The sequence below is a fragment of the Scyliorhinus torazame genome, chromosome 15 (genome assembly GCF_047496885.1).
Source record: "Scyliorhinus torazame isolate Kashiwa2021f chromosome 15, sScyTor2.1, whole genome shotgun sequence".
NCBI classification, from domain to species: domain Eukaryota; kingdom Metazoa; phylum Chordata; class Chondrichthyes; order Carcharhiniformes; family Scyliorhinidae; genus Scyliorhinus; species Scyliorhinus torazame.
In genome coordinates, this window is record NC_092721.1 from 29,036,807 (window position 1) to 29,057,828 (window position 21,022).

At 49.4% G+C, this 21,022-nt stretch overlaps 1 long non-coding RNA gene across 1 annotated transcript in view; it reads left to right on the forward strand.

Annotated features, from left to right (window-relative positions):
* Positions 1 to 21,022, forward strand: part of LOC140391374 (uncharacterized) — a 203,275-nt gene that overhangs the window by 175,347 nt on the left and 6,906 nt on the right. The window contains exon 2 of the long non-coding RNA XR_011935022.1: positions 12,153 to 12,324. This is a non-coding gene — a long non-coding RNA (uncharacterized lncRNA). The remainder of the gene's footprint in view (positions 1 to 12,152; positions 12,325 to 21,022) is intronic.

Consider the following 21,022-nt stretch of genomic DNA (forward strand, 5'->3'; position numbering starts at 1 on the left):
ACGAATAGGGTTGCATCTGGACGGAAGATGATGAATGGCCCTATTTGTGGAATTCACTATCATGAGAACAAAGATATCTCAATTCCCTGGAAACAAAAGTCACATCAAAGAATATGTTACTTGCAGAAAGCAGTAAGCTTGCTGCTACTTATTCAGCACGACTTTCATCGTTCTCCCAAGAAATGGCATGACAAAAGTTGTCACATTCAGACCTTATGAATTAATGGCGTAAGATTGTCATTATCCAATAACAATCATGGATGACTACAAAAGGTAGGCTGACTTCACTTCTATTACACAACCAGATGCAAACATCGGTGTAAAGACTGACAAAAAATTCTACTAGGGTCCTCAGGCCTGACAACATGTCTTCACTCAATCCATTTAATTTAACTATCTTATTAATAAACAGGAACAAAGTTAGCTGACTCAGTTATTCTTCAGCATTATTCATGTTCCACCTGGTTGAAAAAGATCTCTGTCTTTTATCTCTTTCTAACTAGAATAGCGATAGTGATAGTTCTACAAAGTAATCTCTGACTCCTTCCCCTCTACTTGCATTTTCCTCTTCTACTTCTATTTCCCTCCTCTTTTTTTTCTCCTACTCTTCACTTCCTCTCATTCTTTTCAGACTGTTTTGTCCTTGTCCTCCCTCCTCCTTCATTTTGCCTTACTGTCATCGTTTATTTCTCTGCCTCCCGTGCTCTCAATCGTCACCCCTATTTCCCTTTCGTTGTTACCCTTCATTTTTACTTCTCTCAATCTCTTCCATGATTTCTGTTCCTCCTACCCCCTCGAATTGGGCACTGAGTATCCGTCATTGGGGGACCCCCGTCGGGGGCCCACAAACAAACTCAACAGGGTTTGCTGGGTGGTCTTCAGAGGCATGGGAGAGCCGTGTGACTCCCGTTTAATCTCTGAGTATCCACTAAATTGCAGTGGGCTCGGGGATAATTGGTGTTCTGTGCTCAATAATGAACCTGAGTGATATCCCACCATGAGTGGGCAAGTTGTATGCATTTGTCCTTTGTCACCTCCAACTTCAACGTGGCAAGTTTAATAACTGCCAGCAGACTAATGCGTGGCCTCCCATGTGATTTAATGGAACCGGCCACCATGTTTCCCATCGCAACGCACTGGATTAAATCTCACCCATCATTTCTGTGCTAGATCAATTCTAATTGTATCTAAACACAGGATAGAAACAAATGAACCATTTTCCTCAAGGATTAGCATTTAATCAGAATTGTTGTTGTCATGGTACTGTTGCTGACCACAGAAAAACTATACAGAAAGAAGGAAAACAAGAGGAAAATAAACAGCTCTGATCTAACAGTATTAGAAATCCTGGGTAGGATTTTCCAGGCAGGTTTGGAGACGAGGATGCGACTTTTCCTCAGAAGAATGAACCTCCGATGAATTGAAGCTTACTGAGGAGGAGCAAACCCAGATCTAGGAATTGATCCTAAATCATGGTAAATCAAAGGCAAAGTGGAATCCCAGGATCAGGTCACTGTGTGTAGGTGAAATCATGTTACATTCTTTGCAGAGGCAGTAATGTTAAATAAGATATAGTTTGAGAAAAAGCAACAGACTTGCACGCTTATCAACTGGGTTCGCAGTTTAAGCAGATGGAACGGTTCTTTTGGAGAATCTCAGCAAGCTCTTAAAAATGCGAAATTGAATTGTGGTGTTCTTTGTGTTTCTTATTTCAGGATGGTTGGCGTGGTGTTCCACAAAGACCACAGTATAGTCTTTATTCAAACAAAGCTGTGATTGTACTTGCCCTGCTAAACTGGGGTTCGACACTTAGTCCTTAAGAATACACAACTGATGAATAACATCTAACTACACTCATCTCCTGCTAATCCCACTACTGGTATAAACTATAATCTAACCTTCTCACACAAACTGCTCTGGTGACCTTCACTAGCTGTCTGCTGCTTACACTCCTCTCCTAAAGTCTAGCATCACTGCCTTATATAGTTGTATCTGCTGCTCCCTCTAGTGGCTACTTTAAAAACTACATTAACCCTTGTAATGCTGATAGATATTGTAATGACCTCCAATTGGCATTATTGGTTGGCCAATTGGAGTATGAGCTCCCTCAATGATAGCTCATTGAGGGGGCCCATATAAGCACCTGTGTAGGCTTTGTGAACCAGTCTTAAGTTAACTGGAATGCTAGCAGCACTGTTTGGAGCTGCTCTTGGATATAGTTATTGCAAATAAATACTGGTGTAGTGACGGTACCCCTGCCTCCTGTGGATCATTACAGTGGCGACGAGGTAAACAAAGAACCTTGCGGAGACCAGCTGCCACACTCGGAGGGTAAGTCTTGCTATTTCAAAAATGCCGTTTTTTTGGGAAGTTAGATGCATTCGACCTGATTATTGAGGACTGGTCCCAGCATGTGGAGAGAATGTCTTACTTCTTCCAGGCCAATGAGATAATGAGGGACGCAAGGAAACGGGTTATCCTGCTGTCGGCGTGCGGACCCTCAGCCTTCGCCATTATACGTAGTCTAACTTATCCCGATATGCCGGACACGCTACCTTTCCAAGAATTAACTAAATTGGTGGAAGAGCACTATGACCCAAAACCACCCCTCATTTTGCGTAGGTACAGATTCTACACAACGAAGCGGGAAGACAGAGAGTCAGTCATGAATTTCTTGACACCCCTGAGAAGGCTGGCGGAAAAATGTGAGTTCGGCCCGACGCTAAATGAAATGCTTCGGGACCGGTTAGTGTGTGCAATAAATTACCTCACAATACAGAAGTGCCTGTGGCGGAAACACAGCTAGACTGCAGGCGGGCGTTACAGCTCGCACTGTCCCTAGAAAAGGCAGCAAGTGGGGGGCAGGAACTATAGGGCACGCCAATGGAGGTAGATACCTGTGAGAGGGACTACCACAACGGGTCTAGCTACCAGATAGCCGCCCTCAGGAAAAGCCTGAGGAATAGAGGGCCAAACTGGAGACAGAGGGAACTACCGGCTGAGGCTCCCCCAACAGAGAAGGACCGTTTCTGGCACCAGACAGAGTGGGGTTACAGTGACAGAAACCCGAGAAGGAGGTGGCAAAAGAGGAATAGCAGGTGGGGACGCAGGGAACTACACAACCTAGATGCCCCATCCTCCTCCGAAGGCGAACAGTTATATAATATTGCTATGAAGAAAGCAGAACCTATTAAGATTACCCCACGGGTGAACGGTCGTGCCGACTATAATGGAAATAGACACGGGTGTGGCCGTAATAGTAATGGGAGTGGCGGCATTTTTTTAAAAAAAAATCAAAGATGGACTCCAGCCACTAACCCTAACAGAAACATCGACGAAACTTAAAACCTACACGGGGGAACCCCTGGAAATTCTAGGCACGACTCGGGTACCCGTGGAATATGACAAACAATTGCTCAGATTACCGTTGACGATAGTAGAGGGCTCCGGACCGAACTTAATAGGACAGAACTGGCTGAAAGATCTAAAATTAGATTGAATGAAAATTTTCCAGATTGGAAGCGGGCAGTTGAGTGGAGTACTCCAAAAATACCCGGAGGTCTTCCAAGAAGGTTTGGGGGAAATTATAGGCGGCAAAGCAACTTTGCACGTGGACCCAGAAGCCCTTCCGAAATTATGTAAGGCCAGGCAGGTACCTTTTGCATTAAGGAAGAAAGTAGATGTCGAAATAGAATGGTTACGACGCGACGGCATTATCAGACCAGTACAGTTCTCGGAATGGGCAGCGCCGGTGGTAGCAATTTTGAAGCCTGACGGCTCGATATGTCTCTGTGGAGATTTCAAACAGACGGAAAACAAATACGCACTGCTGGGCAAATACCCGATCCCGAAAATAGACGACCTATATGCCAAATTGGCAGGTGGACTTTTGTTCACGAAACTGGACATGAGCCACGCCTACCTGCAGTTAAAACTGGACAAGGGCTCCCAGAAGTTCGCTAGAAGGAGGTTGAGGGGCGACCTGATAGAGGTATACAAAATTATGAGGGGCATAGACAGAGTGGATAGTCAGAGGCTTTTCCCCAGGGTAGAGGGGTCAATTACTAGGGGGCATAGGTTTAAGGTGAGAGGGGCAAGGTTTAGAGTAGATGTACGAGGCAAGTTTTCTATGCAGAGGGTAGTGGGTGCCTGGAACTCACTACCGGAGGAGGTAGTGGAAGCAGGGACGATAGGGACATTTAAGGGGCATCTTGACAAACATATGAATAGGATGGGAATAGAAGGATACGGACCCAGGAAGTGTAGAAGATTGTAGTTTAGTCGGGCAGTATGGTCGGCACGGGCTTGGAGGGCCGAAGGGCCTGTTCCTGTGCTGTACATTTCTTTGTTCTTTGTACGATCAACAGCCTGAAGGGAATTTTTTGTTATACTAGGCTACCCTTCGGAGTGTCATCAGCCTGCACTATATTCCAGCGTGCGATGGAAAATATTCTGCAGGGACTACCGCAGGTGGCGATTTATTTGGACGATGTCTTAATCACGGGTAGGACAAACAGGGAACACTGAAGGAACCTGGAGGAAGTGCTCAGACGTTTCGCAAAGGCAGGCGTACGACTGAAAAGAGAAAAATGTGTTTTTCTGGCCCCACAAGTGACGTACCTGGGATATAAAGTAGACGAGTCGGGCTTACGCCCATTGGAAGACTGAGTAAGGGCAATAAAAGAAGCCCCAGCTCCCACCATGGTCCAGGAGCTACGATCGTTTCTCGGGTTGGTAACCTATTATGGCAAATTTATTGAAAATAGGGCATCCATCCTAGAACCCCTCCACCAGCTACTAAAAAAGGGACAAAAATGGAAATGGTCCGCCCGCCAAAACCGAGCATTTAGGGACATTAAGGAACAGCTGTCATCCGAAAATGTCCTGGAGCATTATGACCCAAGGAAGGAGTTGGTGGTCACGTGTGACGCATCACCTTACGAGGTAGGAGCCGTCTTAGCCCATAGAGGAAGGAATGGGGAAGAACGGCCAATAGCCTATGCTTTGAGGACCTTGGCGATGGCTGAGAGAAATTACGCCCAAATCGAGAAGGAAGGACTGGCGGTGATATTTGCAGTAAAAAAATTTCATCAGTATCTGTACGGGTGGAAATTCACCATAGTGACGGACCATAAGCCGTTATTAGGGTTATTAAAAGAAGACAAGTCAATACCCCCGATTGCATCAGCTAGAATCCAACGCTGGGCGTTGCTACTGGCGGCTTATAGATACGTTCTGTAGCACAGACCGGGAACGCGAGTAGCAAATGCAGATGCTTTGAGCAGACTTCCCCTCCCAGACACCCCGCCGCTAATATCGAAAGTAGAGGAGACAGTAATGACTCTAAAATTTTTGGACACCCTACCAGTGGACGCACAACATATTTGGTTGTGGACGCAAAAAGACCCAGTTTTAGCCAAGATGAAGCATTTACTGCTAACAGGGGAACTGGAGAGACCAGTGGAGCCCCAGATGCACCCATACAGGAGCAGAAGGGACCAAATAACCGTAGAAGACGGTAACCTATTATGGGGAGCCCGGGTAATCGTCCCAGCTCAGGGCTGTCGGGCAATCTTAACCGAGTTGCATCACGGACACCCAGGGGTGTCTGAAATGAAGATGCTAGCTCGAAGCTACATTTGGTGGCCAGGATTGGACACAGACATAGCCTTGGTACGTCGGTGCCAGGAGTGCCAACAGGGGCAAAGAGTTCCACCAGCTGCGCCATTGCACCCGTGGGAATGGCCAGGCAGACCGTGGACCCGCCTGCATATTGACCACGCCGGCCCTTTCATGGGCTCAATGTTTTTAGTGATAGTGGACACCCACTCTAAATGGTTGGACGTCCACCGGGTAAACGCGGCAAGTACAGCATTGACAATTGAAAAGCTCAGGGCCTCGTTTGCAACACCTGGACTTCCAGAGGTATTGGTGTCGGACAACGGAACGGCATTCACAAGTGGGGAATTTGGAAAATTCCTAAAGGGAAACGGAGTCCGCCACATCAAAACGGCCCCTTACCATCCAGCGTCCAACGGCTTGGCAGAGAGAGCGGTCCAGATACTAAAAGCGGGGCTCAAGAAGCAGCCGGCAGCGTCAATGGACACAAAGCTCTCCCGTTTGATTACAGGACCACACCGCATTCCACAACGGGCATACCGCCAGCTGAACTCTTAATGGGAAGACGGCTGCGAACGAGGCTGAGTCTCCTTTTCCCAAATTTAACAGGGAAAGTGGAGAAACAACAGTAGGTCCAACGCAGGTGGCATGATAATAGTCGGCAGTACAGACATTTCCAGGTGGGGGCACCGGTTTGGGTCAAGAATTATGGGAATGGACCAACGTGGGTCAAAGGCACGGTAGAGTCCCAAACAGGGCCTATATCCTATGAAGTTTCAATAGGAGGTAAGGTGCTGAAGAAACACCTAGACCAAATAACGGCAGCGGAACCACACCTGGAGGCAGGCGAAACAGGACAGCCTCAAGCTGGGATAGCCCAGACGGAGAAGATACTCACACCCCAGCCCCGAACAATCTCTCCAGACCCCGTCATCCAGTCTTCAGAGTCGGAGATGGACACGTTCGACAAGGCCGCCGCGACACCTCTCCCCGAGGAGGAGGAAGAACAACTTCCAAGGAGGTCATCCAGGAAAAGACGGGCACCTAATAAGGTACACCCCACCCACGTCAGAGAACGACCGGTGGACGACAGAGGTGACAGACCCGGACATGAGGAGCAGGAAGAAGCTCAGAGGAATGCCAGCTGGCAGGGGGCTGGGGTGGGGGGGGGGGGGTGTAATGACCTCCAATTGGCATTATTGGTTGGCCCATTGGAGTATGAGCTCCCTCAATGATAGCTCATTGAGGGGGCCCATATAAGCACCTGTGTAGGCTTTGTGAACCAGTCTTAAGTTGACTGGAATGCTAGCAGCACTGTTTGGAGCTGCTCTTGGATATAGTTATTGCAAATAAATACTGGTGTACTGACAGTACCCCTGCCTCCTGTGGATTATTACAGTTATGAGAGTATTGCCTGAGATTTTTTATGCTCTTGCTATAGGAGCTCAGCACACCAAATAGAAAAGAAAAGTTGGCCAATGAGCAAGTCCCGTGATTATGAAATGACATTTCCTTTGAGCAGGAGTTACAGGTCATCGCGGGGAGATCAAGAGCCGTTGATGACCCATCACTTTCGATGGAATCAGCCCAGCATATTACCCCACATTGATGCCACCAAATCCAATTGACAAGATATCTCAGCTAATTGCTTGGAACACAGTCATCTATTTCCAGCAGTTGTATAGTTTGAAACCCCAGTCATCACAAAGGATGCTGTTATTGGCTGTGTTGATAAGTGACTGAGTACCTGCTTCCATGATTTAACTCAGCAAACAGAGAAGACTCAATTTTCGATCCAGCTGTTTAAAAAGAAAAGATTTGCCACACTAAACAGATTTAAGTTCAGCGGACCTCTAAGCTGAAATTTGTCAGGAATCAAAGAGGCATCAGCTAGATGCTCAATTTGCAATTACTGTCAATTTGACAATTGCAATGAGACAGACAGCATTGTTGACATCTGTGGCATTCACTTCTTTCAGTCACTGCCTCGTGATTGTGCAGCGATCATTCATCAATCTTGCATTGCTTCGAACAAGTGTCAGACATCTTCTTCAAGTGACTGAGCATTGCATAGACAATCCTTAAATAAAGCGGTGGAAAAATGCAGTTGTGTTCTGCGCATTATTTAAGATGTGCTGATTTAATGTTGGTGCCAGGACATGTCCACGGCAAACAAGAACAAACATGGGCAAATATTCACAATGATTCAAATCCTCCGATCAGCGTCAGGACCACCGATAAGACTGAAAACCATCCACTTGCCTGGGTAAAATTTTTAAAAGGCTGCGACACCTGATCCATGATGAAGAACAACTTTCTCAATGCAGGAATCCTCATGGAGACCAGTACAGAGAATCTGAGCAGATGCTGCTTTTCCTGGTACTAGCTGCTGTGAGATATGTTGAAATGTCCAGTGTGAATGTTGTGAATGGGCGAGAGCTTGAGTTGCCAAGGTAGAACTGTCCAAAGCTTCCAACTCCAGATTCAGAGTTGGAGTGGGCAATTTGCCCAAAAGATGACTCCGGGCGCGATCTGACGCAAACGTTTTTGAGTGTGGTAGCGGGCATGAAATGTTTCCTGACAGTCGACCCGGCGAGGCTGTCACCGGTATCTAACAGTAATTCGGTGACTTAATGATGCCCCAGGTGCTTTAGGCCACAAATGATTGTCATGCCGGCTGATTCGCCGGGACCGCGCACAGCAGCCTAATGAGGTGACGCAGCATTTAAACCGATCCCGCAGAATAAACAGCAGGCAGCCATGGAACCGCGCAGACCACCTCCGCGATTCGAGGACGCCGACCTGGCCAGGCTGATGGACGTGGTAGAGTCCAGGCAGGACACCCTGTTCCCCCGAGGGGCTCAGAGGGCTAGCGACAGGGCAGACAGTGCCGCCTGGGAGGCAATGGCAGCAGTCATCAGCACAGCGATTGTGACAAGGAGGACCGCCACCCAGTCCCACAAGGAGCTCAACGATCTCCACTGGTGAGTTGGCATCGGAACCCTGCTACCAGTCCCGTGGCATTCTGGAGGTGGAGGAGGAGGAACATGCGGCCACCTCCGAGAAGGTCTAGTAGCGGGACACCCGGGGGGCTGGGTTGGGGGAGGGCTACTGGTGGAGTGGGGTGCAGGTCGGTCCGCAGTGCTGAATAACGTGACAGGGCCTTCGCAAGTCTCGGGTGTAACCTATTTAATGTTGTATTATCGTGACCCCCAACTGTCCCTATCCTTGAGAATCTATCAACGCAACTGCCACCGCCTTCACCATCATCTGGTAGCCTGGCCTGCCAATGCCACCATGAGGACAGCTTCTGCGGGGTCCATGATATCATCCATAATGTGATATCTATAAGGAATTGGAGAGCATGTGAGACTGACAATCAGCTGTGGCTTCCAACTCAGTACAGTCAGGTCCCCCAGGCTTTCCCACCTTCACATCCCCTGCTATCTATCAGGGTGCCATCCAAGATGCCCTGCAGATGTACCCCAGCCTCAACAGTGGGCCCTGGGCACCGGATCCCAGACCTTGTCCCGCAGGCACCCACTGGATGTGGTACCAGGACTGGGCGCTGGTTCCCTTGCCAGTCCAGGCGCACACCCTCTGGTCACGAGCATGTCCCCAGTGCTGAGGCCCAGCCCTTGGGTACTCGAATGATGGCTGCTGCCTCTGAGGCGTTGATGCATCCAGAATAACAAACGACTACATCATGGCACGTACATCCACAGCAAGTGAAGTGCTCACATTGCTAGAATTGCCAATTCAGCTTGAGCAATCGCATTCTGCTGTGCTACCAATAGCCGCCACGGTATTGGGGGTTAAAGTGACCTTTACCTTATTACCACGGACGGGGCTCTGTCACGGGGGTGGTCGGTGGGACAGATAGGTAGCAGCTGGAGTTGCCCCCGTTATGGGTATACTCGATCTGGGGATGCGGCACAGCGGATCCGTGGGCGCTGAGCCCCCTCACCCTCTCCAGGCAAGGGGCGACCATTCCAACGATCACAGCCCCCTCCCCACCTGTCTGGTCCCATCCCCACCTCCTCCCCCCGGGCAGTGGCTCCAGTACCCCCGGGATGACAGCCCGATTTCAAAGATGGCTACTCCCTTCCTCGGATCCGCACAGCAGCCATTGCGTTAGTGTCTCATTTCTAAACAGGTGTACTAATCGGCGCCCGCATGACCACTCACTGGGGAGGAGGTTAGAGCCCTGGAGGCCGTTCAATAGGGGGTCTATCCCGGTAATGGCATGGAAATCGATCTTAATTGGTGATTATTGGTTTCTTGCCGTGCCGCGGTGGGACCTGGATCTCACCAACAGTTAGATCGGAAACTGATCGGCGCCCGGGATGGTTCCCGATTTCAGCCTTTCCCGCTATCTAACTGACCCACATGTATTCGCGACCGGCGCAATGAGGTCGGTAGATCGGTCCTTTTGGGTGGGTTTTGCAGGGTGATTCCCGCCTGGTGTTTGGACGCGGTTCAGAGTGTAGTCACCCACATTCAGTCACTTTGTTGGAGCTTGAGGAGTTCCTCATTGATAACTCCCACACTGATAACTCTTTTGAAGTGGGCATGAAAGATGTCGGCAAGATCGGCTCCTCAGAGACCGAGGCGTCATTTTTGAAGGGAACCCAGCGAGGGCGGAATACAGATCGTGTTGGGCATAGCGGGTCCGGTGCATAATGTGCGGCCCGATGCCCAGCGTGAAACCCGTTTTTTACCACTCCCGCTATGCATCCAACCTAACGGGTTTGGCACAGTGGGCAAGGCGGTGGGTAAATTGCAGCCAGAGAATTTTCCAGGGTGCCCTGGGGTGCAGTGGAATTGACTATTGGATGTTTAAAAGGTAGTAGTGTTGATGAGTGGGTCAGGTAAGTGAGTACCATTGGCAATGTAAGTGGGTAGGGTGGCAGGTGGGTAAAGTGGGCGGTGGGCAGGGTCATAGCACGGGCGGTGAGAAGAGTGTTTCCGGTGGCAGGTGGTTAGGTGCAGGAGCGGGTTGTTGGTTCAGGTGAGGAATTGTCCGGTCGGCTCGGGAGAGTAGCTGGCTTGGCGAGGGGGGGGGGGGGGGGGGGGGGGGGGGGGAGATATCGTGGGTGTCAGGTGGGCTAGTCAGGGGGAATGATGGGATAGTCAGTGTGAATAATCGGGGCGGCAGTTGTAGTTGTATCGTACCCTAAGACTTTGACGAAGATGTTTCTGTGCAATAATCTCTGGCTGCCAATTCAAGTCTCTACGCAGAGCTATCAAAAATCTCCAACAAAATCAGCGTGCTGGGATTCCCGCTGGGTCCCAACATGCTTTTAGAGGCATACATCTGGGTCTGGATTCTCCAGTCGCCGATGGCGAAATCACGTTCGGCAATCAGCCAGAGAATCAAAGTTCCCGACGGAATCGGGAGTGGCGCCTCCTTCGCAATGCGCCGCCCTCTCCAAAGATGCTTCCTCTCCGGGTATCGACGGCCTCAGGACATTGCCTGTGGCCCGCCCCACGATCCTCCGCCCCGACCGGCCGAGTTCCCGATGACGTCGGTAGCGAGTGGTCTCATCCGTCAGGAACTCGGTGTAGTGGCTGCGGACTCAGTCCAGCGCCACCTCAGTCGGGATGGGCCAACAGGGGGGACTTTATCAGTGGCTGGGGGCGCTGTGGGGTTGGTCCGAGCCGCGCGAGCCGGCCAAAAGGGGGGGGCACTATTCCGCAGGCCGGGTCCGCGAGCGGCCTCCGCCATGTAGCGAGGCACGGCCGCTGCAGACCGCCGCCGTGCGCATGTGCGACCACAGACCCGGCAATTCTCCGGGGACGCTACCGACATACTAGCCCCCAGCTAAAGGGAGGATCATTGGCCGTTTTACCCCTTTTTTTTCTGGCGTAAAAGACCACCGTTTCCCCGCCGGCGTGGGGACATAGCCCCAGAATAGTGAATCCAGCCGCCGGTCTCAGACAAGCCAGGTGTTGCTGAATGTTAATATAGAATCAATCATGCAAATTCAAATTGCTCTGGCCTCTTGACTTGATTCTTTCAACCCAATCATTTGAAATATATCAATATTATAGCTACATTTGCATAATTTAGCTTTTATATTGCCAAAATGTGTTCCATAGTCCCCATTGTTTAGGCTCTATGGTAGTAATCTAACAACATCTGTATGTGTGTGCACCAATTGCCCACTGTGGCATCACAATATGGAGACAGTGTGTGAATTATTGTGCAATATTTATATGATATAACTCTGCTGTACCCCAATTGCACATTGCAGTTAATGCCCTGTCTTAATCCTGCACAGCTCACCACAACATAAAACAGTATGAAGGACCGTTCTCCCACCAGCACCTTTTAAACAGTCGCAACCTACTTGCAGGTTATTTCTGGATTATTTATTTGACTGCTGGCCCATTTGCACTTGTTTTTGGACATTGCCTGGACCAGGTTAAAGCTTGTACAGTCAGCACGGAAGGGTCTGGCTACTGCTGAAGTACTTTTGTGTGATTTTAAAAGCTTGTGCTGAAACAATTTCATTTCCAAATGTGAATAGGGCGCCGTCTTGGAATTGAACATGACTGGGAGAACGAGCAGCAGCCACACAGTGCACGAAAAGCTGGCGGAAGAAGCACGTCTCTCGATCGAATGCCTGCCAACGATCTTCAGGGAGAAACTCTCTTAGCTCGACTCCAGCAAGGGCCAATGCAGGAGACACCTAACTTCAGGTAAGAGATGAGGACTGATACCTGTCAACTGCTGTCACCACAATTCTGTCGAACAAGCTGACTGTGGCTCTTTGCTATGTCTAGCTTATTCCAGGCTACGGTTGGATAAATGGCATCTTTGCAGTGCACTGCTGCATGTGGCGGATGGCTGGGCTTCTCAATACAAAAAGGGGCAAGTTTGTCCCAATCCCTGTTAGAGCTAAGCGCAGAGTGAATATGAGGTGGTGCAGGATGCCATTGACTCCATCTGAATTTCCTTGTGTGCCCAGACAGAAAACTGATGCCACTCTCCACAGCTGGTTCGCAGTTTCGGACAGTGCACGTGCAGGTGAATGTCTATTAGTTTGTCAACGGTTACAATTTCTTCATTCTGCAGTAGTCCTTTGTGCCACACAGATCTCACCCATTATAGAAAATTGAAGGTTGACTACTGAGCGACATGGTTTATTCAGTCATCAACATGGATCATGACTCCGCTATGGGACCTACGCATACTTGCAGAGCTGCCCTACAATAGGGGCTTTGTTACCAGAAGGAAAAGCACCATCGGAATTCTCAGCCAACATTTCTATTGCAAGTCCACAGTAGATGAGCCACACAGTACTCAGCAAAGTGGGTATTAAGATTTGTAGCAGCACGCTTCATGCTCAAAATTATGGAAGAACCGTTTTCACCACTACCTATTGGACAAGAAATTATAAGAACACAAGAAGCAGGAATAGGCCATCTGGCCCCTCGAGCCTGCTCCACCATTCAATAAGATCTTGGCTAATCTTTTTGCGGACTCAGTTCCACTTACCCGCCCGCTCACCATAACCTTTAATTCCTTTATTGTTCAAAATCTATCTACATTTGCCTTAAAAACATTTAATGGTAGCCTCAACTGCTTCACTGGGCAGGGAATTCCACACATTCATGACCCTTTGGGTGAAGAAGTTCCTCCTCAACTCAGTCCTAAATCTGTTTTCCCCCTCCCCCTTATTTTGTGGCTATGCCCCCTAGTTCTAGTTCACCTGCCAGTGGATACAGCCTGCCTGCTTCTATCCTATCTACTCCCTTCATAATTTTACATGTTTCTATAAGATTCCCCCCTCATTCTTCTAAGTTCAAATGAGTATAGAAGAAAGAACAAAGAACAAAGAAAAGTACAGCACAGGAACAGGCCCTTCGGACCTCCAAGCCCGTGCCGATCATGCTGCCCGTCTAAACTAAACTCTTCTGCACTTCCGGGGTCCCTATCCCTCTATTCCCATCATATTCATGTATTTGTCAAGATGCCCCTTAAACGTCACTATCGTCCCTGCTTCCACCACCTCCTCAGGCAGCGAGTTCCAGGCACCCACTACCCTCTGTGTAAGAAACTTGCCTCGGACATCTCCTCTAAATCAGTCCCAGTCTAATCAGTCTCTCCTCATAAGCTAATTCTCTCAACTCTACCGGAATCAACCTAGTGAATTTCCTCTTCATCCCCTCCAGTGCCAGTACATCCTTTCTCAAGTCAGAAGACCAAAACTGTACACAGTAGACCAAAACCGTACACAAAACTGGAGCAGGAGCATGAGGAAGAGAAGGAGGCAGAAGAGGAAGTAGAGGCCAAGGAAGTATAATAGAAAGTGGTGGAACTCAACAAGGATGGAAGGCTACAATACACCGTTACTTTCTGTCTGGGCTCTAGCTAAACAAATAATTCATCAGCAATAGCATGAAAGGTTCAACTTTGGATTGCAACATTGCTGTCTCAGCCTGAACTTGCAGGAGCGGAAAAAGAGTAATGGGGGTTGAATACTGCCATCCCAAAAGGATAGCGGGTTTATACCTCACTGAGCCACTGCCACTCTCCCAGGGCAACACATCAGCAAACAAAGAACAAAGAACAATATGGCACAGAAACAGGCCCTTCGGTCCTCCAAGCCTGTACCTGTCATGATTCCACCTTTAGCCAAAACCTTCAGCACTTCCTAGTCCAATTCCCTCTGTACCCATCCTATCCATGTATTTGTCGCGATACCTTTTGAATGCCGTGAATGTCCCAGGTTCGATTCCCCACTGGGTCGCTGTCTGTGCGGATTCTGCACGTTCTCCCCTTGTCTGCGTGGGTTTCCTCCCGGTGCTCCGGTTTCCTCCCACAGTCCAAAGACGTGCAGGTTAGGTGGATTGGCCATGATAAATTGCCCTTAGTGTTCAAAAAGGTGAGGAGGGGGTTATTGGGTTACGGGGATAGGATGGAACTGAGCACTTAAGTGGGTCGGTGCAGACTCGATGGGCCGAATGGCCTCCTGCTGCACTGTATGTTCTATGTTCAATGTATCTGCATCCACAACCTCCCCTGGCAACGCGTTCCAGGCACTCACAACCCTCTGTGTAAAAAGCCTGCTTCACCAATCTCCTCTAAACTTTGCCACACGGACCTTAACCCTATGCCCCCTGGCGACTAATCCCTCCACCCTGGGAAGATGTGCCTGCCCATCTACTCTATCCGTGCCCCTCATAATCTTGTAGACCTCTATCAGTTCACCCCTCAACCTCCGTCGTTCTACTGAAAACAGTCCGAGTCTTTTCAGCCTCTGCGCATAGCTAACAGCCTGCAGACCAGGTAACATCCTGGTAAACCTCCTCTGCACCTTTTCCAAAGCCTCCACGCACTTCTGATAGTGTGGCGACCATAATTGTGTGCAATATTCCAAGTGCGGCCTTACCAAGGTTCTATACATTTGTAGCGTGACTTGCTAGTTTTTACACTCTATGAACAACAGATTGCTGGACTGCTGTGATGCCTTGGAAACCCTTTTGAATAATAGGGTTGATACACGATCAATGACCACTAAAGCGAGGTTGTAGTCCAACTGAAGGTTTTAATAAGCTAGATGTTTCCCCCAGCAGCTCAGGTACAGAATGAAGGCTGCTGGGGTGGCACGGGCTCTTATACCCCACCTAGCGGGGCGGAGCTACCATACAGCTTGACCAATAGGAAGCATAAATTATCTACCAATGGTGTTCTAGCATTACTAGGTACCGTAATACCTCTACACAGACTGCCACATTCACCCCCTGTTAATAAAGAGTCCGGCAGGTGTGATGGCCTGATACGACAACATGGTAACATGGTAGAATTATAGTTATGGAGGTACCGTAATACCTCCGTACAGCGTTTTGTAACTATTTACAATTCTATTAACTATTTACAATTTATGATTCATAAATACCTATACACATTAAAATGAAGCAATCAGTCGATCAGGGGACCTGGTCGGCCTCTGTGATCGTCGAAGCTTCGGTGGTGACTCCGGTGGAGGCTCGGGCGTCTGTAACTCCGGGAGTGTGGCGTTGATCTCTGTGGCAGCTTCGTCACTCCTAGACGGTGCTGGTGGGGAAAATGGTTGACCTGGGAAGGGAGTGCCTGCGGGGCTCGTCGGTGGGTGGGGGGGCCGAGACGGGGCCGGCGGGAGGACCGATCCTCCTGTAAGGTGCACTGATGGATGGGAGGGTGGGACAGGTGGCTGAGGTGTGCGTGGGGCTCCGGATGGGCGCCAAGTCTTGTAGGGAAACCGTATCTTGTCGGCTGTCGGGGTACTGGGGGTTAGCGTGGAGAAGATGGACCCTCTCGACCAACGGGTCCGATTTGTGCGCCCGCATGTGTTTTCGGAGCAGGATGGGTCCGGGAGTTGCCAGCCAGGTCAGGAGCGATGTCCCAGAAGAGGACTTCCTGGGGAAGACAAGGAGACGTTCGTGAGGTGTCTGGTTGGTTGTGGTACAAAGCAGTGACTAGATGGAGTGGATGGCATCTGGGAGGTCTTCCTGCCAGCGGGAGACTGGGAGATTCCTGGACCGTAGGGCCAGTAGGACGGTCTTCCAGACCATTCCGTTCTCCCTCTCTACCTGTCCGTTACCCCGGGTGTTGTAACTGGTCGCCCTGCTCGAGGCGATGCCCTTGCTGAGCAGGAATTGACGCAGTTCGTCGCTCATAAAGGAGGACCCCCTATCACTGTGTATGTAAGCGGGGAACCCGAACAGTGCAAAGATGCTATGGAGGGCCTTGATGATGGTAGTTGCTGTCATGTTGGGGCAGGGGATGGTGAATGGGAACCGGGAGTACTCGTCAATCACATTCAGGAAGTACGTGTTGCAGTCGGTGGAGGGGAGGGTGCCTTTGAAGTCCATGCTGAGGCGTTTAAAGGGACGGGAAGCCTTTATCAGGTGCGCTTTCTCTGGCCGGTAGAAGTGCGGTTTGCACTCCGCGCAGCCTGAGACCGCCGCAACCGCTTGGGCCTGACATACCACCACAAAATGGCTCTTTTTACAGCATCCCTTGCAGGTGGATGCACGGGCCAGGCAGCGCTGGCGGGGGTGCTTGGCCTGACCGCAAAAGTAGCAGTGGGGCCCCCCGGGGTTGCCAGGCCACCTTGTAGCACAAGCTTGTGGGGGGATAGAACATAGAACATAGAAAATACAGCACAGAACAGGCCCTTCGGCCCACGATATTGTGCCGAAACTTTGTCCTAGATTAATCATAGATTATCATTGAATTTACAGTGCAGAAGGAGGCCATTCGGCCCTTTGAGTCTGCACCGGCTCCTGGAAAGAGCACCCGACCCAAACTCAACACCTCCACCCAACACCAAGGGCAATTTTGGACATTAAGGGCAATTTATCATTGGCCAATTCACCTAACCTGCACATCTTTGGACTGTGGGAGGAAACTGGAGCACCCGGAGGAAACCCACGCAGACACGGGGAGGACGTGCAGACTCCGCACAGACAGTGACCCAAGCCGGAATCGAACCTGGGACCCTGGAGCTGTGAAGCATTGTGCTATCCACAATGCTACCGTGCTGCCCTTAAGAACAAATAAATCTACACTATATCATTTTACCGTAATCCATGTACCTATCCAATAGCTGCTTGAAGGTCCCTAATGTTTCCCACTCAACTACTTCCACAGGCAGTGCATTCCATGCCCCCACTACGCTCTGGGTAAAGAACCTACCTCTGATATCCCTCCTATATCTTCCACCTTTCACCTTAAATTTATGTCCCCTTGTAATGGTTTGTTCCACCTGGGGAAAAAGTCTCTGACTGTCTACTCTATCTATTCCCCTGATCAACTTATAAACCTCTATCAAGTCGCCCCTCATTCTTCTCCGTTCTAATGAGAAAAGGCCTAGCACCCTCAACCTTTCCTCGTAAGACCTACTCTCCATTCCAGGCAACATCCTGGTAAATCTCCTTTGCACCTTTTCCAAAGCTTCCACATCCTTCCTAAAATGAGGCGACCAGAACTGTACACAGTACTCCAAATGTGGCCTTACCAAAGTTTTGTACAGCTGCATCATCACCTCACGGCTCTTAAATTCAATCCCTCTGTTAATGAACACGAGCACACCATAGGCCTTCTTCACAGCTCTATCCACTTGGGTGGCAACTTTCAAAGATGTATGAACATAGACCCCAAGATCTCTCTGCTCCTCCACATTGCCAAGAACTCTACCATTAACCCTGTATTCCGCATTCATATTTGTCCTTCCAAAATGGACAACCTCACACTTTTCAGGTTTAAACTCCATCTGCCACTTCTCAGCCCAGCTCTGCATCCTATCTATGTCTCTTTGCAGCCGACAACAGCCCTCCTCACTATCCACAACTCCACCAATCTTCGTATCGTCTGCAAATTTACTGACCCACCCTTCAACTCCCTCATCCAAGTCATTAATGAAAATCACAAACAGCAGAGGACCCAGAACTGATCCCTGCGGTACGCCACTGGTAACTGGGATCCAGGCTGAATATTTACCATCCACCAGCACTCTCTGGCTTCTATCGGTTAGCCAGTTCGTTTTCCAACTGGCCAAATTTCCCACTATCCCATGCCTCCTTACTTTCTGCATAAGCCTACCATGGGGAACCTTCTCAAATGCCTTACTAAAATCCATGTACACTACATCCACTGCTTTACCTTCATCCACATGCTTGGTCACCTCCTCAAAGAATTCAATGAGACTTGTAAGGCAAGACCTACCCCTCACAAATCTGTGCTGACTATCCCTAATCAAGCAGTGTCTTTCCAGATGCTCAGAAATCCTATCCTTCAGTACTCTTTCCATTACTTTGCCTACCACCGAAGTAAGACTAACTGGCCTGTAATTTCCAGGGTTATCCCTAGTCCCTTTTTTGAACAGGGGCACGACATTCGCCACTCTCCAATCGCCTGGTACCACCCCTGTTGACAGTGAGGGCGAAAAGATCATTGCCAACGGCTCTGCAATTTCATCTCTTGCTTCCCATAGAATCCTTGGATATATCCCGTCAGGCCCGGGGGACTTGTCTATCCTCAAGTTTTTCAAAATGCCCAACACATCTTCCTTTCTAACAAGTATTTCCTCGAGCTTACCAATCTGTTTCACACTGTCCTCTCCAACAATATCGCCCCTCTCATTTGTAAATACAGAAGAAAAGTACTCGTTCAAGACCTCTCCTATCTCTTCAGACTCAATACACAATCTCCCGCTCCTGTCCTTGATCGGACCTACCCTCGCTCTAGTCATTCTCATATGTGAGAAATATGTGTAAAAGGCCTTGGGGTTTTCCTTGATCCTACCCGCCAAAGATTGTTCATGCCCTCTCTTAGCTCTCCTAATCCATTTCTTCAGTTCCCTCCTGGCTATCTTGTATCCCTCCAATGCCCTGTCTGAACCTTGTTTCCTCAGCCTTACATAAGTCTCCTTTTTCCTCTTAACAAGACATTCAACCTCTCTTGTCAACCATGGTTCCCTCACTCGACCATCTCTTCCCTGCCTGACAGGGACATACATATCAAGGACACGTAGCACCTGTTCCTTGAACAAGTTCCACATTTCACTTGTGTCCTTCCCTGACAGCCTATGTTCCCAACTTATGCACTTCAATTCTTGTCTGACAACATCGTATTTACCCTTCCCCCAATTGTAAACCTTGCCCTGTTGCACGTACCTATCCCTCTCCATTACTAAAGTGAAAGTCACAGAATTGTGGTCACTATCTCCAAAATGCTCCCCCACTAACAAATCTACCACTTGCCCTGGTTCATTACCCAGTACTAAATCCAATATTGCCCCTCCTCTGGTCGGACAATCTACATACTGTGTTAGAAAATCTTCCTGGACACACTGCACAAACACCACCCCATCCAAACTATTTGATCTAAAGAGTTTCCACTCAATATTTGGGAAGTTAAAGTCGCCCATGACTACTACCCAATGACTTCTGCACCTTTCCAAAATCTGTTTCCCAATCTGTTCCTCCACATCTCTGCTACTATTGGGGGGCAGATAGAAAACTCCTAACAAGGTGACTGCTCCTTTCCTATTTCTGACTTCAACCCATACTACCTCAATAGGGTGATACTCCTCGAACTGCCTTTCTGCAGCTGTTATACTATCTCTAATTAATAATGCCACCCCCCCCCCCCCCCCCATCTCTTTTACTACCCTCCCTAATCTTATTGAAACATCTATAACCAGGGACCTCCAACAACCATTTCTGCCCCTCTTCTATCCAAGTTTCCGTGATGGCCACCACATCGTAGTCCCAAGTACCGATCCATGCCTTAAGTTCACCCACCTTATTCCTGATGCTTCTTGCGTTGAAGTATACACACTTCAACCCATCTCCGTGCCTGCAAGTACTCTCCTTTGTCAGTATTCCCTTCCCCACTGCCTCATTACACGCTTTGGCGTCCTGAATATCGGCTACCTTAGTTGCTGGACTCCAAATCCGGTTCCCATTCCCCTGCCAAATTAGTTTAAACCCTCCCGAAGAGTACTAGAAAACCTCCCTCCCAGGATATTGGTGCCCCTCTGGTTCAGATGCAACCCGTCCTGCTTGTACAGGTCCCACCTTCCCCAGAATGCGCTCCAATTATCCAAATACCTGAAGCCCTCCCTCCTACACCATTCCTGCAGCCACGTGTTCAACTGCACTCTCTCCCTATTCCTAGCTTCGCTATCACGTGGCACCGGCAACAAACCAGAGATGACAACTCTGTCTGTCCTGGCTTTTAACTTCCAGCCTAACTCCCTAAACTTGTTTATTACCTCCACACCCCTTTTCCGACAGATGCCATTGGTACCAATGTGCACCACGATTTCTGGCTGCTCACCCTCCCCCTTAAGAATCCTGTAGACTCTAACCAAGACATCCCTGGCTTTGGCACCCGGGAGGCAACATACCTTCCGGGAATCTCGCTCGCGACCACAGAATCTCCTGTACATTCCCCTAACCATTGAGTCTCCTATCACTATTGCTTTTCTATGCACCCCATTTCCCTTCTGAGCCACAGAGCCAGGCTCAGTGCCAGAGACCTGGCCACTAGGGCCTTCCCCCGGTCGGTCATCCGCCCCAACAGCATCCAAAACGGTATACTTGTTTTGAAGGGGAACGGCCACGAGGGATCCCTGCACTGTCTGCCTGTTTGTTTTTTTCCCCCTGACTGTAACCCAGCTATTCTTGTCCTGTACCTTGGGTGTGGTTACCTCCTTGTAACTCTTCTCAATCACCCCCTCTGCCTCCCGGATGATCCGAAGTTCATCCAGCTTCAGCTCCAGTTCCGTAACACGGTCTTTGAGGAGCTGAAGTTGGGTGTACTTCCCGCAGGTATAGTCAGCGGGGACACCGGTGGTATCCCTCACCACCCACATCCTACAGGAGGAGCATGCAACTGGCCTAG